Genomic DNA, 9,487 nt, shown 5'->3' with positions numbered 1-9,487 from the left:
TCTAAAAATATTTCAAGTTTTTTTAGAAAATGGTGTCCCATTGTAACTATTACTTTCTTCATATAAAATAATAGAAATTACCAATATATATATATATATATATATATATATATATAGATATATCGACTTTATAAATGAACATTAGCACTAAAACAAAGTGAATAATTTTTCTTGTATATCATACCAACCTACTTTGTTTTATCTTTATATAGTAATAATAAAATTTATAAATTTACACAATCGATATATATATTTTGAATTTCATCGTAGTAGTATACCTTACAAAATATAATTCCGTACAAAATAATATTTGCCAATAATTTCATCCAAAATAATGTGTCCACTTCCACAACTCAGCTAATAGCTGCTTGACCTTGCTCGACGTTCCTGGCAATCCTTCGGACCACGATGGGCAAAACTCGGTCCGCTGATCCTCCTTCGCTTATGTTGTAGAAGCTTCGGTCTCCATTGAAAGGTAAGGGGTGACCCTGCTCATCGCTCCATCGGTTCAAGGTTATTGCCCACATGGCAGTGGGACCTTGAAATGTCGGGTGGGGGTTGGGGTTTGGAGCTACAGGAGGTAGGTTGTTAACTTCTGGCTCCGAGCTGGAGCTATCCGAAAATCCTTCTGCATGGTGATCATCTAAAGGGATCGGGTGGTCATCTTCTGACTCCTCATCGAGCCATCCCCCATTGCTTTTGTTTGGGTTGTACGGATCGTCGGGATGGTGGAAGCCAACCATGCTATCTACACGAGAATGGGGAGAGAAAGGTTAATAGACGTACTAATCTAGGATACTTATAAGATGGTCGTTATTAGTCGACCCAATACTTGCATAGTGCATACCAACTACATGTAACCGAAGCAAGATAGTCCTTCGAATAAGGGACCCTAACTCCAGATCCCCAATCAAACAAGAACAGGAAATGAAGCAAAGGTCACAGACTCTAAGTCTATAGCGCCCTAGTCACGTGTAACTGTGGTGTATCCACTTAGCAAATATTGCCCTACTAGTAACGACCCTTTTAGTTATCACATATGTAGTTAGTAGAATACAGAATACTCCTATAGTATTCTTGTTCTAATGTTCTGGTGGTAGTGTTGGTAAGTTTTTAGACTTGTTGCAACACCACAATCACTCTTAGGCACATGCTAGTCACTCCTAGAGAAATGTAGTTGATCAGGCTACATCCACCCAGATGTGACTATATGTCTCTAAGCTTAATTGTGATGTTCAACAATCTTAATACTTTTGTTCTGTTCTAGTATGATACTGACCCTTTGTATTGGTGAATGTGTATATATATATATATATATATATATATATATATATATATATACACACTTAATTAAATATTGTAGTATTTAAAAGTATATATTCTTGGTCAGAGTGTTTTAGTCCCGAAGTGTTTATAGTTCGTATATCTTTAATGGGTTGATATACTTGATTCAATATAAACAATGCTCTGATACCAATCTGTCACACCCCAAAACCGAGAACGGCGGAATACGTTCTGGGGTGGAGGACGTCATGTACAGTATCATAACAATTGCATAATAGTAAAAACAAGTGACAACAACCATTTCATTAATATAGTGATTATAATTACAAACGTGTTCTGCACAGTTAATAGACACCAAAAGTATAAACAAAATAAAAGATGAATCTTGTATACGCTCCATCTTCTCAAGAGCTACACCAGTACCTGTTTATCTTTAACCTGAGGATAAAAGTTATTTTGAAAACGAGTATCAGCATAAAGCTGGTGAGTTCATAAGATTTTAGTGTCGTTGCCTGTATAAAAGTTTTTATATTCATGTAACATAAAAGTTGAAATTTATAGTCGAGAGTAGTAGAAATCCCTAGAAAATCCTATATTTTCCAGAATTGTACATTTATAAGTTAATTTCCTTCAAGTGTGTAAAAGTATTTCCATTGAAACTTTCAGTTATAAAAATAAGGTAATGAATTTTATTCAAGTAACGTAATTGAGGAAAAGTGTTGCCGGTTGGCTGTAGTAGTGTTGCTAACTTCAACTAGTAATGTATATTTATTCACTTCGGGAAGTTAGCTTGGAATTTAAGTCTTAGTGTGTTAATTTGGATATGGATGTGATCTCTCATGTAACCAAACTGAGTGATAATAGAGGGTCCGATGACCTTCCCGGTCATACGTAGTGTAGCGATGTAGTGCCACCCCTGGGCCTAGTTGGCTCGGACTGTAGTTAACAGTCAGGATGTAATAGCATCCGTCCTGTATAGATCTATACATGTAGTGTTGCTTTCCTTCTGGGAAGCTCTGGTTACATGGTATTTGCGCCGTAGAGTGCCGTATAGAGGGATAGTGTGTTATACTCTGGATTAGTGTATTCTCTTTTATTTTAGTATAATAAACTTTTAGTATAGTACATAGAGTGTTCTCTTTAACATGCATTATCTTGTAGTAGTAGTAGTTATAGTGAGTATAGTAGTGATAGAGGTAACGAGCAGTAGTATTAACTATACCTATTATAGTTAAATAGAGTGTGGGATTGCATGCCTTTGATTTACAAAGGTATTGAATAAGATGAAGACTTTCATATCTAACACAAATATATATGATATATAACTAAGAAATCAACGACGGTCGGACGTATAACAATATACCCTAAGACCACAATCAAACAAGAACAAGAAATAAGGCGAGCTATCGGTCCTAAGTCCTTCAAGTCTTACTTATATAAATATATTAGTGTAGATATAGTTTAAAAGAAAAGTAGTCTAAACACAGTCTGAAAATAGTTTAACAACAATTTAACCTTGAAAATGCATTTGATAATTATTTAAAACAGTTTTATTGATAAGTAGCTAAAAGTACAGAAAAATCCTTTTTAGTTGCAGGTTATAAATCACATATGATTTGTTACTAACACTTGTTGCATTTAACTTATATCCCCTCCTAAAACATGTAAAAACATTTGAAAAGATTCATTAAAGGGTATGAACTCACATGCAGCGAGTTTAGTGGGTGAAGTTGTCGGGTAGAATGCTAGACGCCAAATGAGAATATGAACACTCACACCGATCCTATGAAACATGTAGTGACACATAATGGTGTCTAATTAGTTATCTAATCACTAAATAAGTAAGTAATTACACCCTAATGCATGAAAACACTTTGTTTTATATGCTAGAAGGCTATTGGGTTGCAAGGAATTAGTGTAAGGCCTCACTATGGAGTTTACTCCTCAAATACTCACCTTAGGTGAGTTTACGGTTGAGGGACCAATTCGCCCATGAGTTTATGGTCGTAAACTCATGGGAGGAGTATATTTGTGTGCCTTAAGGTTTCTTGTATCACTAGGAAGGGTTCTAGGGTCAAATCCAAGGCTTGAGGGGTGTTTAGGGTTCAAATGGGGCATTCCCTTGGAGTTTGCGGTCCTTGGACCACTCCTTGGGAGTTTACAGTCGTAAACACTAGGGTTTATGGCCGTAAACCCTTTAGCACAACATTCCCTTCGTATTTCGCGGTCCTAAGCTCAAACATACAAGTTTCTAGCCCAATAATCATGCTAAGGAAGGAGTTAGGGGCACCAAAACACCATTTATGGTGTTTACGGTTTTTGTGCTTACGGTTCATGATTATTCATGGACCGTAAACTCATGTTTACCCTCCTAAAGGCTCGATTTTTGGTTTCTAACTCCATGCATGTATGTTTCTAAGTCAAGGACGAGTATTAGAAGAGTTTTGGAGGGATTTTTGGGCTTCAAAAACCCCCTTAATAGTGTTTACGGTTTTGGGAGGTATTCCCAAACCGTAAAATCGAGTTTTTAAGGTTTTTGAGTGATTAAGTCTCGGGTTTGTATGAATGCAATGCTAAACAACAAGGTAGGGAGTATTACTTACGATTTTGGAGCTTGAAGGAGGTGATTCTTGAATAAACCCAACTTCTAGAGAGAGAAAGTAGAGAGAGAGTGACTAGAGTGGTAAAAAGCTTCATCTAGTGCCCACTCACCCTTTATATAGGGGTTGGGTTTGTGGCTAGGTGGGAATCTACCCGATACTGACGCTAAACGGGGTTTAAATTTTTACCCGATTAAATGGTCGTAATAAAAAAAAAAACTTTTTCCAACTAAACGGGAGGGCAATTCACGTGTTTTTATTTATTTCATTACGACACTAATAAAATAAAATAAAATAAATTTATTGATTTGTCCACTCCAAATGTTAACGGAATCTTAATAAAAATAGAATATTCTATTAACGGAAACGGGTTATAACGATGGAATAAATTTTGGGTTGTCACACTATACATCAATTGGGATGCTCCGTATGTCTGAATAGAAGTAATGAAATAATGTTTAGAAACCTGTTCCTTATTTACTTATCGAACATAGGGAGTATATCCATAAAACGCATTGCTGCTTCTTTTCTGTAATGATATAAATTACATAAGAATTTGAGTGTTATGCATCAAAACTTAGAGACAAGTGACAACGTTTCGTTCAAGATTTACCTGCTTAATAATTTGGCTTCCAAAGATACCCCTTCTCCTAAAAAAAAGCCACCTATAGAATATAAAATTTTCAAATGAATATAATATAACTATTTGGTACTACTATTTCTGAAGAACAGTGATTTTAAACCTGTTTCTCCAACTCCCTTAGCCCTGGCCTCTAATTCCTCACGTTTTTCTTCTATATGATGAATCTGATATACAAGTAGGCATAATCCTACAATTGTCTTTATGTTGTTATAGTAATATTTTTATATAACTGGGATTAATAAAGGAACCAAAAGGATAGAATCACCTTATCTATAATGGCATCATGCTCTTCTTGTAGCATATCCCGTTGCAATTAAGCACCAATAAGTAAGATCGTCAAAGATAGCTAATATGTTTCCAATGAACCAAAATGAGAAATTTTTAACCACAATGAAATTAAGATATAACAATGTCTTCATTCTAGCAAAAGAACAGAATTTCAAGTGGTTAGAGGTTTATAGAGCACATTTAAGTAGTCGTTTCTTAAGTAAATGGGGTTAAAAAGCTTGAATCATGATAGGAATTGGAAAGTGGAAAGTAGAATACCAACATACTGGCCCAAGTCTCTGTTGGAGGTCTGATTTTGAGTTTGCAGTTTGATGTTTTGAAATTGATTATTTTCCTTATAAAGTAATAAGTTATGGGAATTTGGTTGCTTTGCTTCATGTGTAACACTTCCATTTATGATGCAGATTAATAAAGAAATTTAGTTGATCAGCAACTGTTTATTGGATCAAAATGCCTAGTACAACTTGCTTCATGATCATTAGCAACAATAACATTCTTATCTATGAAGCTGAATTTGGATCTCCTAAAGTATGTTAGATTATACATACAAAAAGGCTTATTTCTAATTAACTTAAACATTTTGAAGTGAATTGTAAAGCTTTAACTCTGATATATGTTCTTTTAATTGCATTATTTGACATATCTGCAGATAAACACAAACTCTAGACTAGAAACAACCTAAAAACAGATATAAAACAAACAATCATATCCAAACAAACCAAGATGAAAGAATATCTACCTACAACTGTGGTTAGCTTCAAGAGCATCTCAATCGAGAATTAAAACAATGAAGGTTCAAATGAATTGATTGCTTCACTATCGATATAGATTAAATCTGTGAAGCAATATGTCGTACACAAAGAAAGACATTGTCATCAACACAACACTTAATCAACTAATCAATCAACTACAACCAAAGGCTGAGCATACCTGTAAAAAATGTGAAAGAAGGGGGAGGCGGAAGCGGTTGGAGGCCGATGGAGTTCGAAGGCCGGTGGGGGACGCTTTGTTGGTGTCATCGGGTGGAGGCCGGAGGCCTGTAGGGGAGGCTTCATCGGTGTCGTCGACTAGAGACTAGAGGCGGAGGCGTCGTCGGCCGGATCATTGACTTTGTGTAGTTGATGTTCTTCTAGTGATAAGTGACCTTAGCAGAAAAATGAACACGGTCAAAATAAGAACATTCGATTCAATTTTGACTTTACGGTCAAATGAACATTCGATTAAGCAGTGAGGTTGTTGGTGAATGGTGATCTAGAATAGTGAGGAAAGACAGTGTATGTTTGTGATATAATTTTCCATAAGAATCATTTTGCAAAATATATACACAAATACAAAATACAATTACCTACTAATGGGCTCAATCTATACAAATATTGGGCTAACTATATATATGCAGCTAACAATATATACACTAATAATTGAATTATCAACAGCTTTCTTTTTTTCAATTCCTCCCAATTAGCTCAAAAACAACTTATTTTCTATGTTTTGTCTCCCTCTAAACATACATATACCAGTACATATGAAAACAAAGATACTTTTTAACTCCAATAAACAAAAATATTCATGATGAATAAAAAAATTAAATTGGTACAAACAAATAATTATGATGATTGTCAATCAGATATTATTCAATATACCATATGGTATGGTAGGTTCATAAATATAATATTTGTTTACATCCTCGTATATTTTCAAAGATCCTTAAAAGATTTTGGCTTAATCTCTTTATTTTGCAAGCATATATATAAATTTGTTGACTAAAAATATTCAATAACCGTAACTACGCATGATAAAATTGCATGATAAAATTTTATGTTGTTTATATCCGTCTATATTTTTAGTTTAATGTGTCTTGTAGTAATTATCATCCATGGGACAGCACAATATCACCAAGCTATGATTACAAGAATTAAGAGGGGCAATTTGGGAATTTTACTTTTTCTATATAAACTTTTTTTTTGAACATTCATCTAAATGATTATTTAGTTGTCTAGGATCTATTATCTCTCTCTTTTTTTTTTTTTTGCAACTTTTACATTTAGTTTGTTTAATCTTAGATTCTCTCCATTAAGAGGGGCAATTCAAGAATTTTACATTTTCTCTCTCTGGTTTTCATTTGAATTTTTATCATTGAGTATTCCTATTCTCTCGATCTTATTGTTATTTTTGGTACTTTTAAATTTCCAGCATTTTCACAACTTCATTTTATCTCCATCATATTGGTTAGCACTATTACATTAATTTTGACCCTTTAAAGTGAAAACTAAATTTTCTAAATCAAGCTAACCACCGGCCATACATAACCACACATACACAGCTACAAACATAAGTATACATGTCATCATTAAACTATCAACAATCTCAATTAACAGGAAAAAAATAAACAACAATACTTTGTAAATGACCGTTTTACCCTTCTTTTCATGTTCAAAGTAAAGTAGGTTATATAAAAACTGTTATCACCATACAAAAACTCCAAAATGCTCTCCTTATACTCTGTGAAACAGTTGTAGTCCCTTTTATTTCTGTGTGTGTTTATCTGTAGCAAAAACAGAAATCAAAGCTCTTCCCTTTAAATTTGAAGGGCAGGTGTGGTTAATTTGTATGATGATGGTTGTCCGGCTGTGCGATTTTCATGGTGGTTGTAATGTATAATTAATGGTGGTGTGAGGCTGTGTTTGATGGTTGGTGATGATGATTTTGCGACAGGGGAGATGATGATCATGTTGGGATGAAGAGGATGATGGAGTGATAGTGGGTGTTTTATATGCAGGTTAAGGTGTTGTTCGGTGTTTGGGAGGAGGAAGTTGAGTATTTGAAAATAAATTTGTACTTGATTAAAAATGAAGCGTAATTGATTCAAAATAGACATATTTGATTTGGATAACTGATTTAGTTTCTAGTACGCCTAATTAACAGTATTAGATGTCGTATTTGCCTGTATTGGATTAATTTAACCTTTTATAATACGCATTTTCATTACAACCGTATTAGATATGGATGTATTATATTACCTATTTTACAGTAGTGATAGTATAAGAACCTAATATATGATCATTTTAATGGGTAACAACTTTACAAGATTATATACGTATATGAATGGACTTTGAAAGAATTTCAAACAATTTATTAAAAGTTATCCATTTCATCGGTCCAAAAAGAAAATCATATAGATAATAAATAGGCCTAAACTAATTAATTTGGTTAAAGTATGTATTTAAAATGGAATATATTTCACATTATTCGTTTAGTAGTTGAAGTGTTATTGTAATTTTACATCATCATTAGGCCCACAATTAGTCTCTTTTATGATATCACTCCTATCATTAGCAACACCAATAGTTAATTAGTGCCATATTTTGGACAAAACATGCATCAACCAATATTATACCATAAAAATTCGATCGTCTCAAAAACATTGTACGTCTATTACTTTAAAATAAAAAATATAAATGCAAAATATACCATACTATCATATGATTTCTTTGTAGTTGATTTTTTAAGGATTTATTATTGTTTTTATCAGCTCAAAATGTATATACATGGGGTGGCGTGAGTACGAAGCTACGAAGGAAAGGTTCACCGAGCCCTAGAAATCGAATCCAAGGGGTCCGGATTCTTAAATTAATAGTTTAATATGATGAAGGTGAAAGCGAACGAGCATTATGAAGATATCGTGAAGGTGCAAGCGAACGATAATGATGAAGAATTGCTTGACACATTGAGCTCGTAGCGATAGGAGAAGGGAAAAGCAATTTGAGTGTAATATGGTGAAGGTTCATTCGATCCCTCAAAAACACCGATAGGAGAAGGGAAAAGAATAATAAATAAACCTAAATTGCATGTGTTTTAAACTTGTTTATGAAGATGGAAATGTTATATATATATATATATATAAATATATATATATATATATATATATATATTATATATATATATATATATATATATATATATATATATATATATATATATATATATATATATATATATATATACTATGTTATAAAAGAAATCTCACTATTTCTAAAAATAGATTGAATATAATAATATTATTTTTTTAAAAAGTTCAAATTATTAAGCTAATAGTACAAGTAATCATCAATAAAATAATATTAAATTTTAACATGTGTTTTGAATCATTATATTTCTCAACAAATTCTATCTCCTTTCCTGAATTTCGGATAATTCAAAATTTGAAACCATCATAAAATAAATGTTGATTCAAATATCCCTCCTGCAGATGGCTCTTCCTTAACATGTTTTTATTTTAATCCTTACTTGTAATTGATTTCATCATTTTTAACTTTTTGTATTTTTATCTTATAAATATATTAGGTGAAGACTTTATTATATCAGATTTGTTCCTAAAAAAGTTTTTACTATGTTTCTTTAATGTGTTGGCTTTGCAGGTTCAAAGAACTCAACCAAGAGAGCCAGTTAGAGCATTGTATTATCATTAGTTTGTATATTTTAGCTTCTTATTTTTGCAATAAAGAACGGTTAAACACAAGATTTGACATGATTAAGGTAGTTTGTATATTTTTCATCTTGTTTAGTCTAAAAATGAAACATTTTTCATCATTGGTCCTTATAATATCAAGTTTCATCACGTGGACTTCCTGATTACAGTGATTATTGTCCTTATTATAAGGTTTTATATAGATTT

The sequence above is a fragment of the Lactuca serriola genome, chromosome 1, assembly GCF_051521515.1.
Source record: "Lactuca serriola cultivar US96UC23 chromosome 1, Lser_US96UC23_V15, whole genome shotgun sequence".
In the NCBI taxonomy this organism is placed as follows: domain Eukaryota; kingdom Viridiplantae; phylum Streptophyta; class Magnoliopsida; order Asterales; family Asteraceae; genus Lactuca; species Lactuca serriola.
This window is presented reverse-complemented; position numbering follows the sequence as displayed.